The sequence below is a fragment of the Crocuta crocuta genome, unplaced genomic scaffold (genome assembly GCF_008692635.1).
Source record: "Crocuta crocuta isolate KB4526 unplaced genomic scaffold, BGI_CrCroc_1.0 scaffold194, whole genome shotgun sequence".
In the NCBI taxonomy this organism is placed as follows: domain Eukaryota; kingdom Metazoa; phylum Chordata; class Mammalia; order Carnivora; family Hyaenidae; genus Crocuta; species Crocuta crocuta.
The window spans coordinates 1,551,094-1,573,303 of NW_027530084.1; the positions used below are offsets into that span (position 1 = coordinate 1,551,094).

The 22,210-nt window shown below is 34.9% G+C and overlaps 1 long non-coding RNA gene across 1 annotated transcript in view; it reads right to left on the bottom strand.

Moving 5' to 3' along the window:
• The window catches only part of LOC144232050 (uncharacterized), a 561,855-nt gene that overhangs the window by 65,251 nt on the left and 474,394 nt on the right, over positions 1 to 22,210 (bottom strand). Inside the window, exon 7 of the long non-coding RNA XR_013335300.1 lies at positions 21,097 to 21,167. This is a non-coding gene — a long non-coding RNA (uncharacterized LOC144232050). The remainder of the gene's footprint in view (positions 1 to 21,096; positions 21,168 to 22,210) is intronic.

Consider the following 22,210-nt stretch of genomic DNA (forward strand, 5'->3'; position numbering starts at 1 on the left):
TATTATCTTACGTATTTAAATCTCAGGGTCATTCACTGAAATTGGCATTATGTCTGCAAAAGTTGAAGAAACAGTGTTAGGGAGGCTGCATAATAATCCAAGTTTTGGGGTAGATACATGGTAGAGCTAAGACTGGGAACCAAACCAACATAAATTCAAAGCATGCACTTTTCCCAACAAGAGAAATTGACACAATGTATTTAGTGTAAAAGAAGGGAAGGAAAACAGTGTTTAAGTAGAGAAAGAAGCTCCAGTTTTGAATTAAGGCCATAAAAGAAAACAAATTTATGAACATAAATTGGCATACTCTTAAATTTAGTGGCGAGTGTTGCCTGGGATGGGGGTAGTGAAGGGTAGAGTGGATATTGTTATAGGACCAGGAACAATTTTTTATAAAATAAATAATAGATTATGTTAATTTAACCCAATTCAGCAGGACAAGTCAATAATAGTTAACAGAGTGACTATAATAAATGTTTGCCAAATTTTAAGGGATGGTTGACTTAATCAGATAATAGTTATAAATGCAACCACAGAAGCTACTGCACTTATGAGTGCTTACTACGTGCCAGACATCATCTAAGCAGTTCACATATGTTTTGTCTTACATCCTCACCACAGGCTGCTACCTTTGGAATGATTATCCCCATTTTACAGGTGAGAAAATTGAGGCTCTGAAACACTAGATAACTTGTTCATGGCTCCATTAGTAGGGAAGTGGAAGAATCAAGACATGAGTCAAAGATAATCTGACTCCTCAAAGCTCCTGCCTGAGCAAATTAATGAATGAATCTAAAAATAATAAGGACATTTTTAAAGTTCTCTTTGATTGTCAAAGATTTTTTAAAAATTTTTTATTTAAAAAGTGTTTTGATGTTTATTTATCTTGAGAGACAAAGTGCAAGTGGGGAAGGGACAGAGAGAAGGGGAGACACAGAATTTGAAGCAGGCTCCAGGCTCTGAGCCTTCAGCACAGAGCCTGACATGGGGATCAAACCCACGAGCTGGGAGATCATGAACTGAGCTGAAGTCGTAGGGTCAACTGACTGAGCCACCCAGGCACCCCTGGTTGTAAAAGATTCTTACATTGTCTCCAAGGATAGCAGCTTCATGTCCATGTAAGTATACAAAAGAATTGAATTAATATTATAGTAATGATTTAGTTTAGGTATTTGGTATACTTTCTTAACAGCAAGAATTGTTAAGACCTGGTATGTGGTACTGAAAAAAGCTCGAGAATTTTCTTTGAATATTCTAGAGAATTTTGTAAACAAATTTACATCTGTCTCAATTATTTTACTCAGAGATTAACAGAATAGAATATGTGACGTTTAAAGACATACCCAAGTGCCAAGTTCCTATAATACTTGGATGCTAATTCTTCCAGAAATTCCTTCTGTGATAAATAATATATAAGTTAAAGTCTATGAATCTGAAAAGCAATGTTCTATGAATTTCCAGAGCTTTTAATATCCTGTTGAGGTATACTTTATGCAACTGCCTATCATAAAAAGTACATTCACGGGACTTGAGTACTGATTTTCTATTAATTCACTCCTGAAGAGGATTCATGATGGCATCTTGTTTGGCAAGCGCTATAATCAAAATAAAATAAAATAAATAAAATAAAAGAAGACAAAACAAAACAAAATTATAAAAGGAAAAGTAAGACACTTTTCTCTAAATAGCTTCTGTTAGAGATGTTTTGTTTTTTCACAGATATAATGTTTTCAACATAAAATTTATTTCAGTTTACCTGAAACTATTTCAAAGTAAATTGTCATTTAAAATTTACCCACTGTTGGAAACTAATTTGACAATAAACTATTAAAAAAAAAAAAAATTTACCCACTGAGGGGTGCCGGGGTGGCTCTGCCGGTTAAGCATCTGACTCTTGATTTTGGCCCAGGTCATAATCTCGTAGTTTCATAAACTCAAGCCCCACATCTGGCTCTGCACAGGTAGTGTGGAGCCTGATTGGGATTCTCTCTCTCCTTTTCTGCCCCCCTCTCCAACTCATGTTGTCTCTGTCTCTCTCAAAATAAATAAACAAAACTTAAAAAAAAATAAAAAAAATAAAGTTTACCCACTGATTATCATAGTTGCTAGCGCTGATTCATTACAAAATTCACAGAGAATTTTGGATTCTCCTTAATCAATGTGTATAGGCCCTGTGGTAATTAGTCTATGGTTTCTACCACACTTTGGTTGGTCTACTCAAATTTAATTTTTTCCTGGAAAAATATGTTTAACAAAACTTATAAAATAGCTAAACTTGTTTTACTGTCCTTTGTTTTATTGCTCTTTGCAATAAAGATATTGTGGGTTTTTCTGCGGTGTTTTTTTTGTTTGTTTTTAATAAAATGAAGATTTTACACTTGTAGTTTTGTGGCAACCCTCCATCGAGCAAGGTTATCAATGCCATTTTTTTCAATAGCATCTACTCACTTTTTGTCTCTGTGTCACATTTTGGTAATTCTCACCATATTTCAAACTTTTTCATTATTACTGTATATGTTATAGTTGTCTGTGATCAGTGATTCAGGCCCACTGAAAGTTCAAATGATAGGTAGCGTACTTTTTTTCAATGAAGTAATTTTTAAATTAAAGTAGGTACATTGTTTTTTAGACATAATGCTATTGTCTACTTAACAGGGTACAGGATAGTATAAACATAATTTTTATATGCACTAGGAAACCAAAAATTCATTTGACTCACTTTTCTGTGATATTTGCCTTATTGCAGTCATCTGGAACAAAACCCAGAATATCTCTAAGGTATTTCTATAATATTTTGCCATTTTGAATTTTTTATTCTCTGTTTAGACTTAAACACATTAGCCTCTTAAAATACAACTAAGAGTTTCTGATTTCTGGTCCACATGTAAGGAGCTTAGAAGTCCTCACACTATTCTAATAGCAAGTACAAAGCTATTAAAAAACTGAAAAATCAACAACTTTCCCTGATCCATCAGAAAAATAAGGTTATAAGACAAATTCATGGATAGAAAGAATAAACATTTTCACAAGCTAGTTCTCCTCAACTCAGTCTAAAGAGTGAACATAATCCAAATCAAATGCTAACAAGTTATTTTTTATACATCTACAAATTGATTCTGAAAAGTTTATATGGAAAGGCATAAGATCCAGATGAGCCAACTCAATACTGAAGGAGAACAATAAAGTCAGAGGATTGACACTACTACTTTAGACATAGTAAAAGATGTAGTAATTAAAACGGTGGTAGCGGTGAAAGAATAGACAGATTAATCAATGGAACAGAATGATAAATCCAGATATAAATACACATAAATATGCTAACTGATCTCTAACAAAGGAGCGAAGGTAATACAATACAGTATTTTCAACAAATGGTACTGGAACAATATTGGACATCCACATGCAAAAAAAGAATCTGGACACAGACCTTATAGTTTTCACAAAAATTGACTCAGAATTGATCATAGACCAAAATGTAAAATGAAAATCTATAAAAATTTTAGAAGTTTATGGGAGAAAACCTAAGTGACTTTGGGTATGCCAATGTCTTTTTGGATACAACACCAAATGTATGATCAATGACAGAAGGAATTAATAAGCTTGATTTCATTGAAATTAAGAACTTCTGCTCTGTAAAAGACACTGTCAAGAGAATGAAAAGATAAACCACACACTGGGAGAACAAATTTGCAAAAGACATACCTGCAGAAGTTCTATTATTCAAAATATAAAACATACTCTTAAAGCTCAACAAAAAGTAAATAAACAATTTGATTAAATAATGGGCAAAAGATGTGAATGGGAATGCCTAGATGGCTGAGTCAGTTAGGTCTCTGACTCTTGATTTTAGCCTCAGGTCATGATTTCATGGATCATGTGAATGAGCTCCACATTGGGCACTGCACTGACAGTATAGAGCCTGCTTGGGATTCTCTCTCTCTCTCTCTCCCTCCCTCCCTCCCTCCCTCCCTCCTTCCCTTTTTCCTTCATTTGTGTGCACTCTCTCTCAAAATAAATAAAATAACATTAAGAAAAAGAGGAATAGACACAAAGAAGAACAAAAAAGATATAGATGTCAAGTAGGCATATTAAAATATGTTCAACATAGCATGTCATTGAAATTGGGAATTGAAAATTAAATAAGATTCTAATACATACCTATATCAGAATCATTAAAATCTAAAACATTGACTATGCTGGTGAGGATGTGGAGCAATAAGGATTTTCATACATTGCTGATGGAAATGCAAAATGATTCAACCATTTCGGAAGACAGCTTGGCAAGTTTCTTACAAAATGAAATATATTCTTATCATATGATCCAGGAATTGCATTCTTAGGTATTTACTCAAGGGGTGAAAATTTCTGTCAACAGAAATACCTAAACTGTTCACAGCAGTTTTATTCATAACTGCAAAAATTTGAAAGCAAGCAAAGTGTCCTTCAGTAGGTGAATGAATAAACTGGTACATCTAGACAGTGGAATTTTATTCAGTGCTAAAAAGAAATGAATTATCAAACTATGAGCAGACATAGAAGAAACTTGGATGCATACTACTAAGTGAAAGAAATCATGCTGTAAGAGCTACATAGTATATAAATACAACTATGTAACATTTTGGAAAAGGTAAAACTATAAAGACAATGAAAAGATTAGTGTTAAACAGCATTTACGTAGGAGGTAAAAGTAAATAAGTAATACACAGAGAATTCTTAGGGTCCTGAAACTATTCTGCACGATACTGCAATGGTGGATACATGACACATATAATTTGCATTTGTTAAAATGCACTGAATGTACATCAAGAATGAACCTTAATGAAAACTGTTCACAGATTGACTTCCAGGGAAGATGGCAGGGAAGGAGGATCCTAAGCTCATCTCATCTCATGGATACAGCTAGGTGACACCCACATCAATGGAAACAACACAGAAAATGATCCAAAGAACAGATTCTCCACAATTATAGGTAGAGAAGATGCCACATGAAAGAGGGTAGGAAGGTGGAGATGAGGTCAGGAGCCAAACAGATCTATGGGACTGTCAGCAGGTGGGAGGCACACAATAGACATGGAGCAGGAGAGGAACAGTCTCACGCCAGTCAGGAAAACACATATGTGGAAGACAAATCCCCATAACATTTGACTTTGAAAACAAGAGGAGCCTAACTATCAGTGGGGCTTAACACCTGGGATGGTAAAAACCAATGAGGTGGGCTCTTGGAGAGGTGGGAGGACATAGCCCCTGCCCTTAAAGAGGTAACAAAACAAACAGCCTTACTGAGATATAGCATAGAAGCAGCAGTTTCAAAAACTCCTAATGTATATGAGAATAAGATTTATTTACTAATCTCAGAGCATGTGCTGGAGGGACAGAGATTTATGGGAGACTTCTCCAAAAGAAAAAAAAAGGGTTGGTGAACACCAATTCCACCCCCTGCCCACAGTCTAATTACAGACACCTGTGAGAACGTGCAACATCAATAGTGTCCAATACATTTGCTAACAGCACACTCCTGCTCTGCATACTTCTGCAGAACTACCCCCTCCAACCTGGAAGCCTTGGCTGGAGTTCGCTCAGGCTGACGTTCCCCTCCAATAGCAGAACAGCATGGATCTTGCTGGCACTACGTGCCCCACCCCCTAGTTCTTCTGTGGACCTCCCCTGGAGGAAGCTCAACCAAACCAATGCCACAAGCCTGGCAGTATGAAAGTAGCCCTGACAAGGGCCAGCACCACTTTAAAGGGACTTCTGCCCAAGGGAGAGGGGAAGATAACTACACACACCAATCCAACTGAAGTCCCAGCAGTGGACTGGGGACAGACATCAGGTGTGACTGCAGGCCTAACCCATCAATGAAAGCTTCCCAGGGGACAGCATGAGAAAGCATCCTGCAGTTCAGTGCTAACTGCATCTCTGGCAAACTCTTTGTCTGACTCAACTGAAGCCTAAGGCAGTCCCAGGCTGGCCCATTAACAGTACAGGGAGCAAATCCTGCCCACAACAGGCAAAGAGAACCATTGCAGGTGACTGGACTGAAGGCAAAAGTGACTCAACGACAACAGTAGGGTATGTGCAACACAAATAGGAAACACCATAAAATACCAAGTTCTAATGAACAGGGGACACTACACTGTAGGGCACTACAGGACCTTTTCTTCATAAGGCCATCATTTTAAAGAGCATGAGATGCATCTGACTTTCCTAACACAGACACAAAAAAACAAAATGAGGAGACAGAGGAATATGTCCCAAATGAAACAACAGGTCAAAATCGCATTAAGGCACTTAAACAAAATGTATAAACAATATGCCTGATTGAGAATTTAAAGTAATAGTCATAAAGAAAGTCACTGGACTTGAGTGGAGAAACTCAGTAAGACCTTAAATAAAGAGACAAAAAAAAAAACATAAAAAAGAACCAAACAGAGTTAAGAACTCAATAACTGAAATTAAAAATACACCAGAGGGAATAAATAGTAGATTAGGAGAAGCAGAAGAATGGATCCATAATGGAAAGCAATTAGGCTGAACAAAACAGAAAAATATAATAAAAAAACAAAAATAGACTAAGAAAACTCAGTGACACCATCAAGTGTAATAACATTCACATTATAAGGACCCCAGAAAGAGAAGAGAGAGAAAAGGAGGGAGAAAATTTATTTGAGGAAATAATAGCTGAAAATACCTGAATCTAGGGAAGGAAGAAGAAATCTATATCCAGGAGGCACAGAGATCTCCCCAAAAAGATAAACCCAAGGACATCAAGTAATTACTGTGTGTCCACCAAAACACATTAAAATGGCAAAAGTAATAAAGGCAGAGTTTTTAAGGTAGAAAGAGAAAAGAAAAGAGTTACATATAAGGAAAACTCTATAAAGCTATCAGCTAATTTTTCAGCAGAAATTTTGCAAGCATGGGAGCGGCATGATATATGCAAAATATTGAAAGGAAAAAACCCTGCAGCCAAGAATACTTTATTCAGCAAAGCTATCATTCAGAATAGAAGGAGAGATAAAGAGTTCCCAGGACAAAAAAAGCTAAAAGAATTCATCACCACTAAACCACCCTACAAGAAATGTTAAAGGGCACTCCTTGAGTGGAAAACAAGTAGACGAAGAGTAGGAAGCACAAAACTATTAAAATTAAGCATATTTATATAAATCAGTCAAGGGATTCACAAAATAAAATGATGTAAATTATGATACCATATATTTGAAAAATAGTGAGGGGAGAGGAGTAATGAATGGGTTCAATCTTAAGTGACCATCAAGTTAATATAGACTGCTATATGCATTAGATATTACATAGTAACCTAATTGTAACCACAAATCAAAAACTGGTTAAAAATCAAAAAGAAAGCCAGCAAACCATGAGAGAAGAGAACAAGAAAAGAGCAGGATAGAGAAGAACTACAAAAACCGCCATACAACAGATAACAAAATGGCAATAAGTACATACATATCAATAATTACTTTGAATGTAAATGCAGTAAAAACTCCAATCAAAAGACATTGGATGATAGAATAAAAAAAAAAAAGACTTATCTATAAGCTGACTACAAAAGACTCATTTCAGAGCTAAAGACACAGGCAGATTGAAAATAAAGGAAGGAAACAACACTTATCATGCAAAGGAAGTGGAAAGAAAGCTGAGGTAGCAATACTTATATTGGACCAAATAGACTTTAAAACAAAGACTATAACAAGGGACAAAGAAGGATATTATATAATCATAAAGGGAACAGTCCAACAAGAAGATATAATAATTGTAAATATTTATGCACCTAATGTGGAGGCACACAAATACACAAAGCAGGTAATAACAAACATAAAGAAATAATTGATAGTAATACAATAATAGTAAGTGTCTTTAATACCCTACTAACATATATGGAATGATCATCAAAACAAAAAATCAATAAGGAAACAATGGCTTTGAATGATACATTGCAAGAGATGGATTCAGAACAGTCTGTCCTAAAACAGCAGAATACACATTCTTTCCAAGTGCACATGTAAGATGTTCCACAATAGATCACATGTTAAGCCACAAAACAAGTCTCAACCAATTAAAAAAAATGGAGTCATACCATGCATCTTTTCTGATTACAGCACTAGTAAATTAGAAATCAACCACAAGAAAAAATTGGAAAAAACACAAATACATTTTAGCTAAATAACATACTCCTAAACAATGAATGAGTCAACCAAGAAATCACAGAGGAAATCAAAAAGTACTTGGATACAAAAAGAAAAAAAAATGGTTCAAAATCTTTGGGATGCCGCAAACACTGTTTTCAGAGGGAAGTTTATAGCAATGTAGGTGTATCTTAAGAGAAAAATTGTAAACAACCTGACCTTACACCTAAAAGAGCTAGTAAAACACAAAACCAGTAGAAAAAAGGAATAATAAAGATTACAGCAGAAGCAGAAATAAAATAGAATTAAAAAAAAAAAATAGGACAGATCAGATCAATGAAACCAGGAGCTGGTTCTTTGAAAGGACTTATCAAAATAAATAAATAAATAAATAAACAAATAAATAAATAAATAAATAAAGGAAAGAAAGAAAAAAAGAGAAAGAGAGAGGACTCAAATAGAANAGAAATACAAACGACTGTAAGAGAATATTATAAAAAAGTATATGCCACCATATTAAACAACCTAGATTAAGTGGATAAATCCCTAAAATTCTACAGGCTACCAAACCTGAAGCAGAAAAAAACAGAAAACTTGAACAAACTGAGATTATCAGCAATGAAATTAAAGCAATAATCAAAAAACTCCCAACAAACAAAACTCCAGAACCACATAGCTTCACAGATGAATTCTACCATACATTTATTTTTTTAAAAGTAAACTTTTTATTTTATTATTTTTTAATGTTTTTATTTTTTATTGAGGCAGAAACAGAGCATGAGTTGGGTGGGGGGGGGGGGGGGGGGAGGGGCGAGAGAGAGACACAGAATCCAAAGCAGGCTTCAGGCTCTGAGCTGTCAGCACAGAGTCTGATGTGGGGCTTGAACCCATGAACTGTGAGATCATGACCCGAGCAGAAGTCAGACGCTTAACTGACTGAGCCACCCAGGTGCCCCACTACGAAATATTTAAAGAAGAGTTAATATCCATCCTTCTAAAATTATTCCAAAAAAATAGAAGAGGAAGGAAAGCTTCCAAATTCATTCTATGAGGTCATCATTACCTTGATACCAAAATCAGATAGACTTTATTTAAAACAGAGAACTACAAGCCAATATTTCTGATGAATATAGATGCAAAGACCTCAACAAAATATTAGCAAACTGATCAAACAATAGATTAAGAACATCATTCACAACAATCAAGTGAGATTTATTCTTGGGATGCAAGGGGTAGTTCAATATTTGCAAATCAGTCAATATGATATATCACACCAACAAGAGAAAGAATAAAAATCATATGATCATTTCATTAGACATAGAAAAGGCATCTGACAAAGTACAACATCCATTAATGATAAAAACCCTCAACAAAGTAGGTTTAGAGGGAATATACATCAACATACTAGTCCATCTATGACAAACCCACAGCTAACATCATGCTCAATGGAGAAAAACACCTTTTTCCCTTAGGGTCAGAATGACAAGGATACCCACAATCACCACTTTTACTCAACATAGTACTGGAAGTCCTAGCCAGGGCAATCAGACAACAAAAAAAGAAATAAAAGACATCCAAATTGGTAGGTAAGAAGTAAAACTTTCACTATTGGCAGATTACATGATATTATACATAGAAAATGCTAAAGACTCCATCAAAAAATACTAGAACTGATAAACGAATTCAGTAAAGTCACAGGATACAAAATCAATGTACAGAAATCCATTGCATTTCTATGCACAGATGATGAAGTAAAAGAAAGAGAAATTAAGAAAACAATCCCACTTACAATTATAGCAAAAATAATAAAATAACTATGAATAAACTTAACCAAGGAGGTGAAAAGCCTGTCTCTAAAAACTGTAAAACATTGATGAAAACAATTGAAGATGATACAACAAAGAAAGACATTTCATGTTCATAGGTTACAAGATCAAGTATTCTTAAAGTGTCCCCATTTCCCAAAGTAATCTACAGAATTAAAGTAAACTTTGTAAAAATACCAACAGCATTTTTCACAGAACTAGAAGAAATAATCTTAAAATTTGCCAAAGCAACCTTTAGAAAGAATAACAAAATTGGAGGCATCATAATCCCAGATATGAAGATATACTACAAAGTTTAATAATCAAAACAGAAGGACACTGGCACAAAAAGAGACACATAGATCAACAGAATAGACAATAGAGAGCCCAGAAATAAACCCATGATAATACAGTCAATTAATCATCAACAAAGGAGACAAGTATATGTGATGGGGAAAAAACAGTCTTTTCAACAAATGGCAATGGGAAAACTGGATAGCTACATGCGAAATAATGAAACTGGACCACTTTCTTACACCATACACAAAAACAAATTCAAAATGGATTCAAGACCTAAATTTGAGACAGGAAACCATCAAAATCCGAAAGGAGAACACAGGCAATAACTTATTTGACATCAACCATAGCAACTTCTTACTAGGTATGGTTTCCCTTAATGAGGCAAGGGAACCAAAAGCAAAAGCAACCTTTCAGAACTTCATCATCCTTCTGTACAGTGAAGGAAAAAACCAACAAAACTAAAAGGCAACGTATGAAATGGCAGAAGATATTTGCAAATGACATCTGATAAAGGATTAGTATCTAAAATACATAAAGAGCTTATAAAACTCAACACCCAAAAACAAATAATCTAGTTAAAAAATGGGCAGAAGACATGAATAGACATTTTTTTTTTTTCATAGAAGACATACAAACGGTTGGGGCACGTGGGTGGTTTTGTCAGTTAAGCATCCTTCTCTTGATTTTGACTCAGGTCATGATCTCACAGTTGGTGAGATCAAGCCCCACAGCTGGTTCTGTGTTGACAGCACACAGCCTGCTTGGGATTCTCTCTCTCCCTCTCTTTCTGCCCCTACCCCCTCTCAAAAATAAATAAACTTTTTTTAAAAGAAGACATACAGATGGCTAGCAAATATGAAAAAAATGCTCAACAGCACTCATCATCCAAATTATGGAAAGAACCCGAATGTCAATCAATTGATGAATGGATAAAGAAGATATCTTTACACACGCACACACACACACACACACACACGAATATTAGCCATAAAGAACAAAATCTTTCAATTTGCAACAATGTAGAGAGAGCTAGAGAGTCTTATGCTAAGCAAATGTCAGTCAAAGAAAGCCAAATACCATATGATATCACTCCTATGTTGAATTCAAGAAACAAAACAAATGAACAAAGAAAAAAGGTGAACAAAAAAATACTTAAAAATTTTAAAAATATTTATTTATTTTTGAGAAAGACAGAGTGCAAGGAGGGGAGGGGCAGGGAGAGGGGAAAACACAGATGCCGGCTCTAGGCTCAGAGCTGTCAGTACAGAGCCCGATGTGGAGATCAAATTCACAAATAGTGAGATCATGACCTGAGCTGAAGTTGGATGCTTAACCGACTGAGACACTCAGGTGCCCCTAAAACACAGACTTTTAACTACAGAGAATAAATTGATGGTTACCAGAGGGGAGGTGGGTCAGAGGTTGGGTGAAATAGGTGAAGAGGATTAAGAGTACACTTACTATGATGTTCACTGACCAATGTATAAAATTGCTTAATCACTATACTGTGCACCTGAAACTGATTTAGCACTGAATGTAAAGAACATTGAAATTAAAGTAAAAAAAAAAAAAAAGAAGTGAACTTTAATGTAATCTATGAACTTTAGGTGATAACGATGTGTTAATGGAGGTTTATCAATTCTAACAAATATAATAAATTACACTGGTGAGAGATAATGATAGTGGAGATGTGTGTGTGTGTGTGTGTGTGTGTGTATGTGTGTGTGTGTGTGTGTGTGTACAAGGAATATATAGAAACTCTATTCACTTTTTGTTCAATTTGCCGTGAACCTAAAAGTGCTCTGAAAGTAAATTTTATTAATTAAAAAAGTAAAACCTAGAAGTTTTGAAAAAAATAATAGGAAAAACCTATTATTCGCTTAGCTGTCAAGTGCTTGGTTAAAATATAAATCTAACTGTATCATTCCCAATTGCTTACTTGAATACATGTGGTGTATATATCCTTTGTGGGACTTGAAATGATTTTAAATACTACATGGGTAACTATTCTCTAAATTTTTAACTGTAATGCATTTATTAGACATTGTATTTAAAAAAATAAAACTAGCATAACAAATAAAGTAGAGATTTCATGATCATTTGCTGATTTTGATAATTAGGTTGTTTATCTCTATATAATAGTATACTGCACATTCCTGAATACTCTTTAACAACTCAATTTTTTATAGAGCTTTCTTTTTCTTCCATTATTATCCACTGTAAAATTAGGGATATTTTCTGCTTTGGGGGAAGAATTTTAAGCACTTGAATGTTAAGGCAGTTAGAATTTTTAAATGATGTAGTTCATAGACTAAGTTATTAAATACAACATAAAATGTTTTACAGTACTCAAAATATTTAAAAAATGATTTAAAATAATCATAAAATAAGCATAGCTGTAAGTAAAATATATTAGAGTAATAGAAAATAGAACTCTCTTATACCTGGTGAAACCAAATTAAAATTAAAACTTTTTCACCAGCCTTTTACAACTCAGTGCTTAAAGAAATCATATATAATGTAATTATTTATATTTATCTTGTTATCGTTTTTATGGTTTTATCATCTCTTGAATTTACTGGCCTTTTCCTAATTGGTTTAACCAATACCATAATGTCATACATTGCTATGCAGTTGTAGCCTAAGTTTTCCCTTGGCAAGGAAAGATGGTAGCTGCTAAAGCAAAGGCCTAACATTTCCAGTCATCAAAATGAAAACCCTCCCAAATGTTGGGAAAGAATAGAAATGACAGAAATATTTCTCTTCTTTTTCCCTACACGATAGTATTGTTACATGACAGAAGACTCCACCAATCCAGGACTACAAAATCATAGCTAACTAAGACTGGCGAAGTACTGACTGGTCTTGGAAAATAAATGGTTACAGAATGTTTCATGACCCATGGAAAGGGGGCCAGGAACTTCAAAAAGAGCTAAAGCTGCAGCTGGAGCAATCACATCATTTAGAATCTCTTGAGGCCAAGGAGCTGAATCTTATAAACTGTTTATTCCTCAGGTTCATATTGCGGATTTTTATGATTTTCATTTCTTAAGTAATGATATTTTACTTCTTGTTCAACTTATATCCTGGAGCCTGTGTCACTATTATTATGTGTATGCACAAGATTACACCAGCAGGAACTTAATCAGTGTCCCGTCCTTCTCCTCCGCACATAGCCACATGGCTGTTACATAGCAGACTTGAGTAATGCCCAGAAACATCAACTAATTTCAGCTTCAAATTTCTTTATCAATTTTATACATATCTTGTTTATGTCTTACCAAGGTGCAACGATTGGTATGAATGTTTTTTTTAAAGTTTATTTTGAGAGAGAGAGAGAGAGAGAGAGAGAGAGAGAGAACGAGCACGGGAAGGACAGAAAAAAATTTCAAGCAGGCTCCTTGTTGTGCACACAGAGCTTGGCAGGAGGCTTGATTCCACGACTGTGAGATCATGACCTGAGCTGAAATCAAGAGTCAGAGGCTTAACCGACTGAGTCACCCAGGTGCCGCGGTAAGATTGCTTTTTATATACTCATACCTATGATGTCATCTACTATGTATGTATATATTTTTCATGACATTAAAAAAAAAACCTTTTGATAGAAATCACAATTGTGACACAGATTATATCATTGATGTTTTAATGTTTATGCTTATACAAGCTACTCAGAATGCACTCTATTGGTTATCCATTACATTCATTGTATGTATGTGGTGTGCCTCTTTTCTTTGTCAAAGCCTAATTTTTGAAACTTTCATTTTCATAATTCTCCACTTGTTCCTTTCCTTTATCATGAGAAGAATCCCCAAACATTATTTCCTGCTGTGATAGATTTAAGTATTAGTCCCTGGTCTTCATCCCTCCCTTTACCTATTCCCTTTACCATGTGACTTTGTAATCTCTTCCACTAGAGGTGGAATGTACTTCATATTAACATTGGACTTGCCATGAGACTTGTATTAGTCAAAAAGAAAATGTAGAAGTGATAATTGCCAATTCTGACAGTAGGCTGAAAGAAACATTGTGTGTTTCTACTTGCTTTCCCAATTTCTGCCATTACCATGAAAAATGCTTCTCTTGGGTAGCTGTTGCCCCTCAGCTTGAGCCCCAAAATGAATACAACAGGATTCAGAATGAATTAAATCCCTATCAAAGAGCCAAGTCCAGCCAAGGCTACACCATGAAGCAGAGCTATGCAATCAAGCCCCACCTACATCAGCTAACCTCAGCCACACTGTAGATATGTGAAAAAAAAAAAAAACAACAACAGATGAGTATTATTTAAAGCCACTGAGTTTTACATGTTATGCTGCAGGATTATGGTTGATACAGCTTTTAATAAGTGTATTCAGTACCTACCCACAATCTACATAGCTTCTAGTAAGAATTGCAGGGCTAGAATGAGTATTGAAATAAGTCAGCACAGTTGTGAAGGTATGGTGTTTTTTGCAGCTGCTAAAGCTGCTGGTCCATAAGAATTGAGATGTAGGAAGCAGCAATAGATGAATCTCCATGTAATGATCTCTTGGAATGGTTCAGTATTACCAGCTTGATGGCAGTCAAGCCTAGAACATTGGCTTTCCCAGTAATCCTAAACTAATCAATACCGTGAAATAAATACTTTTCCATTAATTAACTTGAGTAGATTATGTTGCCAGGAACTAAACCTTGAATTATGATAGTAATTGTTTTTAACTTTTTTTAAAGGGTTAACAAGTTTTAATGATAACCATAAAATAAATTGACTTAGAGCCTACTGGCATTAAAGAATAAGAGAACACTATTAAGAACTATATGCTAATACAATTGACAAATTAAAATCAAAAGTTAAATTGTGATTTGAGGACTTTTGTCTTATTTCTTCCTGTTTAATTTCTATTCTTTTTAGGTAGTAAAATACCAGTCAGATAACCAGAATTCAAGGCCCAACTGTACTTTTTATCAGTTATTCAGTTGAATAGGTTATATACTCTCTGGGAGCCCTAGTTTCCTCATTGGTAAAATGTGGAAAACAACCAACACCTACTTCTAAGAAGCATTATTATGAATAACAAATTACATCATTAAGAGTCACTTTAAGCACTTTTAAATAATGTCAGGCTACATATATGCATATATATGCTACATATGCACATATTCAAATATAGGTGGCTATGCTTCACAGTCACCATCAGCTTGACTGCAATGAATAAAAAAGTGACCCATTGGTTTATTTCTGTTTCAGTACTGTTTCCAATTAGAACTTCCCATCACAGTTTATGATCTCATCTACCAAGTGCTTTCTTTATTCATTTTCTACTTTTAGACCATGGAAAGGTTATTATCAATAAACATGCTATAATATAAATACCATAAACATAAATCATTCACCAGGAAACAGTTAATTGTCCATGATATTTAATGTCAATCTTCTTCTCAGTTTACCATAACAGAGCATTTAAAAGTGACTGAGCTTCTAAATGTGTGGTTATAATCACATTTATTAAACAATCTATAAGTGCTCACTTAACAATAGGAAAAAATACACGCTTGATTTAGAAGAAATGAGAAAAAAGTCATGTATAACCAAACACTGTGTGAATGGTTTTAGGTTATAAAAAGAAAAACTCAGAGTTGATTTTTGATTTCCTTCTTAATATTCACTTTTCTTCAATAGTAAATGTCTACAAATGGCTAAAATTAATAATTAAACAAAATGTGGTATCTTGTAAATACACATAGAAAACAGTTTTAGAGACCTTATAACACAAAGTGTTCATATTTAACCAAGAGAATAATATTTTTACTCTTTTATCTCTTTTATGTAACTTTCTAGAACAGAAGCATACTAATGGCAATAATTTTCAGCCTGGTGACACCAGAACCCATTTGAAATGCTCTCTGTAAGAAGGTAGTGACTAGAAACAAAAATATACTGCTGTTTTTTTTTTTCCAGAAGATCTGCAGCCAAGTATGAGAATGATGTCACCACCCTGCTAATTGTTAGCCTAATGTCAAGTACCTAGTGATTACTCATTCAACCAACATCTAGTGAGCCTTAGTCCATGCCTACAACATAAAAGCCAAGAGAAGAGTGAAATTAAGCAGATGAGACTCGTGATCAAAGGTAGCCCACATTCTACCTGTCTCTGTAGGGAGAGACAGACAGGACAAATGTAAACAAGTAAGTAATATAGGTTTAGATAGAGAAACATAGTTTAAAGAAATAAGGTCAGCAATCACCATAGAGAGAGGTGGTAGAGAGTAACTGGGCAACAATAGGTCAGACAGTCAGGGAAAGTCTCTTTTGAGAGGGTGATAGCTGAGGTAAGACAAATAGCTATGGAAGCTATATAGCACATTTAATTGCTCTTTACTCTAGAAAGAGCTCTCCAGAGGGAAGACTCAAGAACCAATTAAAACCAATTTTGCTCAAAAGAAATTTATCCAAGATTTAGACTGAGTTATGAAGAAGGACAGCTGGAAATAAATAAGAACGTTTAAAAAGTAGGTACAAATGTCTAGATTGTGATACATATGATATATGTTTGGGCTCTGGAGTCAGATATGCCTGAATTTAAATTTCTTTCTGAGGCCATCAACAGAGTAGCCTTGGACAAGTCACTCCATCTCTGATAGTACCTACCTCATAGATTTAGATTATATAAGAGACATTCTTATCTTTCTTTATGAGGTGAAAAACATTTCATCAAACAAAATTACAGGGCAGTTTTTAAATGCCTGTACCAGTGAAAAAGATTATAAGGCAGAAAATCCTAAGGTTAGTTAAATTTTCAACAAAAACCACATGATGAGCAGGATTTAGATTTTATATGGGTATCAAAAGGAAATCAATTAGAGGTAGTAGAGTGCTCTTTTCCTATAGATGTCCTTCTGTTATAGCTGTGAGTATATCTGCCAACATATTATACTCCTAGATGTAATGGTCTTTGTTCAATGAACTATTAAGAACACTAGCAGATTCTCACAAATGCAGGTATTTCCCATTCAGTATCACCTCATGTTGATAGTTGCCTTTTAATTTAGTTTTAACTAAAAAATAACTTCTTTTATTTGGGAGATTGGACCTCAAAACATCTTTTCAGTAAGCTTATATGTGTTTAGATTTTTGAAAAAGCAGGTAGCCTTAATTTTGCAATACCATGTAACACAATAAATTCTAGCTATTTTATATTCTGCCTCATGTATCTAACATAGCCTATAGCAAAGCTTCAGCTGCAAGATCACTGTACCTAATGAAAATATATGACTTGGCAAAAGTTTTAGAAACCACATTTACCTGCAGTTCTGGGATATAGGGAAGAAAGCCCTATCTTTCACTTTTAAAATTAAGAAAATGTGATTTGCAAATCACTTAAGATGAAAACAGATGTTACTTTGAAAGTTTTGTTAAAAAATGATTTCTAAGGGTGCCTGCGTGGCTCAGTCCATTAAGCAACTGACTTCAGCTCAGATCATGATCTCACAGTTCATGGGTTTGAGCCCCACATCAGGCTCTGTGCTGAACTCTGTCTCTCTCTCAAAAATGAATAAACATTAAAAAATTAAAAGATAATTTCTAATATTGTTGGAAATACCTTCCAAATATACTTGTTAGCGTCCCAACAAATTATTACACTGATAACTTTCCAGTAGACTGAAAGTTTTCAAAATACAAACTCAAAAGTAAGGAATTATTTCAATCCTGTTACATAATCACTGAGTAACAATTATGAGTAAAGCAGGGCTCCAGAGGACAAAAGGATGAATAAGTATTCTCAGGGAGCTGACAATCCAGGCAAGAAAGCAGAAAGATGATGCAGAAATAGCAAACCTATTTGTCATCCCAGAGAGCCCCTTAGGAACACAACTGCCATGCCCATTTCTTTATTTGCTTCACTCTCTCTGAGAGAGATGTGACAACGAAATCACCTGAGACTGAGTTCTTTCAACTTTAAAGTGCCTCAGACAAATGAATGAATGAAACTCTAGCCAATGGCTTGAACCCAATCTAAAAACTTGGGTCTTAGACCATCGTGCCTTTCTGAAAGCCTTATCAAAGTGTCAACTTTTTCTGCCTCTCTGGGGAACTTTCAACAGGTGAGTCTTTAAAGTACCTATGACTCTCTGGTACTTCAAACCAGAAAAATGGTTGCAAGGCTAGTTTTCAGTTTTAGGAGTACACATATCCTTAAAACCACCGGCCTTTTCCACATATGTATAACACCCACTGCAAAGGCCATGGCAAACACCTTGCACTCAATTTTCCACTCCATGCCATCCTTGCTTTTATTGAAGTATAATTTCTCCCAAAATCATACCTTTTTAAAGTATGATTTGATGAATTTTGACAAGTTTGTACACCTGGTTCACTATCATCAAATCAGAGTATATATATAGAATATTTCCACCTCTGATCACTTGTTTTATTCTTTTCTCAGAATAAATCACTAGAAGCTAGAGTGTGGAGTGACAGTCACATACATTTTTAAAGCTTTCAAAATATATCACCAAACTACCTTGAAAATTGTTACAATCAGCCTGCTCTCAGTCCTGCGAGAAAGCTAAATTTAGACAAGAGGTCATTGCCTTATTGGCAGTCATGTTGTCCCTTCTAATAAGATCTGAATTTTGATTAAAGTGAATGAAAGGAGTTTTAACAGTGACTTTTTTGCTTTGATAATTAATATCGTTAATTCACTGTATAAGTGGATTCCTTAAAAGCAAATTAAAAGCATGTTAGAAAGACTCTATTGCTATGTTTTTGATAAGATGGAAATTTAATATAACAGTTTTAAATGATCGTTATTTTTTCAAAAATAGAAAACTATAATTGAGATAACATTTACCTATGAGAATTTTATCTTACAGCAACGTTATTCCAAAGGTAGTCCATAGGCCAGTGGTATCGGCATCACTGGGGAGCCTGGCAGGGATGCAAATTCTTGGGCCTCAAACAGATCGAATCAGAAACACTGTGCTTCAGACCCCTCAGTCTGTGTTTTAAGAAGCTCTCTGGTTCATTCTGATGGTTTTAGAGGATATTTGATAAAGAGAAAAACATTAAAATCCTTTCTAACACTATGGAGTAAATCCACCATTCATTAATCACTTGTATGTATACGTATATATATTTCCAGACTTTCCTTAACCTTTTAGGTTTAGCTATCTTATCTATCTAATATGGTTGAAATTACTTCTTAAGATTCTTTCTAGATTTAAAAATTCATGGTTGCCATGTGCAAAATTCTGAATTTAGGACGATGCCAGATGTAAAGAAGTCATGAATCATGGCCAGTAACTTCAAAGAACTCACCATTTTGTTGAATAGGCATAAAACCACTAAACGTAGAGGCCCTATTGATAACTATAGTGAGCAACAAACAGAGTAAGCCTTATAGGCATAGAGGACATGGAGACCACTGAGGGTTTTTGTGGGCACCTTGGACTACTTTGAGAAGATGCATTTTGAGGTGGGCATCAAAGTTAGGTAGGCATCAAAAGTTGTAGAAGTTTTGCTTACGTGGAAAGGGGTGAAGGAGAGGCATATCTGGTGAGAAAACAGCCAAACTGAATAAACTTTGTTTTAGGAAGAGTTATGTAGCTGTTTCGCTATATTGGAAACTGCAGGTGGGTGTATAGCTTCAGATGAGTCCATAAAGGAAACGTGAGTCAGAAGGATACTGGAAAGTCACATGCATTTTCTGGGTATTTTGTGAAGTATGCAGTTCTTTGAAGTCGTCTGGGGTCAGTAGAAAATGGAATCTCCTTGTAGGATGGTTTGGCTATGGAAATCAGATCACAAGATCCATGTAAAATAAAACCAAGTCATTTAAGAATATGCATCAAGATATCTTTATATCTTGAAAACCGCTGAAATTTACCTGCTTTAAGAAAAATAAAACTTGAAAATTTGCATATTCCTGACAAAGAGAATTGTAGCTAATGTTTGGCATATTATTTGATAAAAGCTATGTTATCACCACGTTTTCTTGTACAACTCAAAAATCCAAGTATTTAGGGGCACCTGGGTGGCTCAGTCAGTTGCGTGTCTGACTCTTGATTTCGGTTCAGGTCATGATCTTATGGTTTGTGAGTTTGAGCCCCACATCAAGCTCTGCACTGACAGCACAAAGCCTGCTTGGGATTCTGTCTCTCCCCCTCTCTCTGACCCTCCCTCACTTGCTCTCGCTCTCTCTCAAAATCAATCAATAAATAAACCTTTAAAAAGTCCAAGTATTGGGGTCCCTGGGTGGCTCAGTTGGTTAAATGCCCGACTTCAGCCCAGGTCATGATCTCACAGTTTGTGTGTTCAAGCTCCGCGTAGGGCTCTGTGCTGACAGCCAGCTCAGAGCCTGGAACCTGTTTCAGATTCTGTGTCTCCCTCTCTCTCTGACCCTCCCCTGCTTACGCTGTCTCCCTCTCTCTCTCTCAGAAATAAATTTTTTTAAAAAACAAAAAAATAAAGAACAAGTAAGCAAATTCTTAAAAAAAAATCCAAGTATTTAACAATAAGCTAGTTTAATGAAATTTAAAAACCCTTATGACACTGCTGTAGGATATTAGGCCCGGCACATATGAAAAAATTAGATACAATAATCTATACAAACAGAATGAGGTGTATTTACCCCATACAATTCTCAGGAGTCTGTTTTTCTTTAGAAAAATTGCAATGAAATTAGGTGTATATACAGGAAGATGGAGGAGAGCCTAATAAAACAAGAACTATGCCTGTCTTATTAGTAAGTGAAGATAACATTTTTATGCACAGGAATCTGATAAAGATTTTTTAACACCAATTCAAATCAATCTCACTGGTTTACTGATTGATAGCTGTAAGTTAGCAGCAGTTTGTTAAAATAACTTACTAGTGTGGAAATGTTGCATTCAGTGATATCTTTCACAAACTCTTCACCCCTCATGGGCATGATATTTGCATCTAAAGGCAAAGGATAATATAAAAGGAGATGTAACTTAAAATATGAAGTAGAGTTTTCACTTTCAAGTATACTGAGTTTTTGAAACTGCTTTAGAAGGTTTATGATGAAGTATTGGCAGTGCCATGAATCATAATCATGTAGTGTATCCCACCACTTTGTTGGTGCTCATGGTACAATTTAATATTTAACATTTAAATAGTTCTCTTAGACTAAGAACCTCAAAACATCTATGTAATTTTAATCTATAATAGTAATTTCTAGAAAGAAAAACAAACTTGAACCATTCCCATTGCTACTTTGTAATTTGGGGAATAAAACAAAGTGTGTGGCTTTGTCTACACACTATAGAGGTTTAACTCCAGTGTTCAATTGAGTGCTTGACTGCCTCAGCTGATGCTTTATTGAATTGATCATTGTGAAAACACAATTTTGCCTTTAGATAGTCATTTGTTGGCCTCCCCCAGTCAAAACCACTTTGCTTTTAATAGAGCTTTGAACTAATAGAGTTTCTAAAGGTTTCTTTGAAAACCTCCCTATTACTTATCTCTATAAATAATAACAGTATTTATAACAGCTCTCTCTGCGCTGTTACCTCATTTTCCTGTCTAATAATGTGACATCTGACATATTTATTTGAAAGGAAAAGTGACCAAGAATTAATCTGTTGTAAACCACGAGCACTTGAACAACTTTGCAAATATATGGCATTATGTACCAATTTCCTAATAACTTCTCTCCATAGAATACCTATTTTAAGCACAGAGTAAACAAAACTCAGCTCTAAAATATTCCTCAGATATATTTATGACAACTTCCACTAACAGCAATTTCCATTTCACTGTATTGCCTCAGAGTTGTAACTTAAAACTTTAGCAAAATAGGGGCGCCTGGGTGGCTTAGTCGGTTAAGTGTCCGACTTTCGCTTAGGTCATGATCTCGCGNAAAAAACATAAAAAAAAAAAAAAAACTTTAGCAAAATAGAAAATAGTAGATAATATTATAGTTTTTACAGATGAAACTTTAAAAATTAAAACTAAGTTCC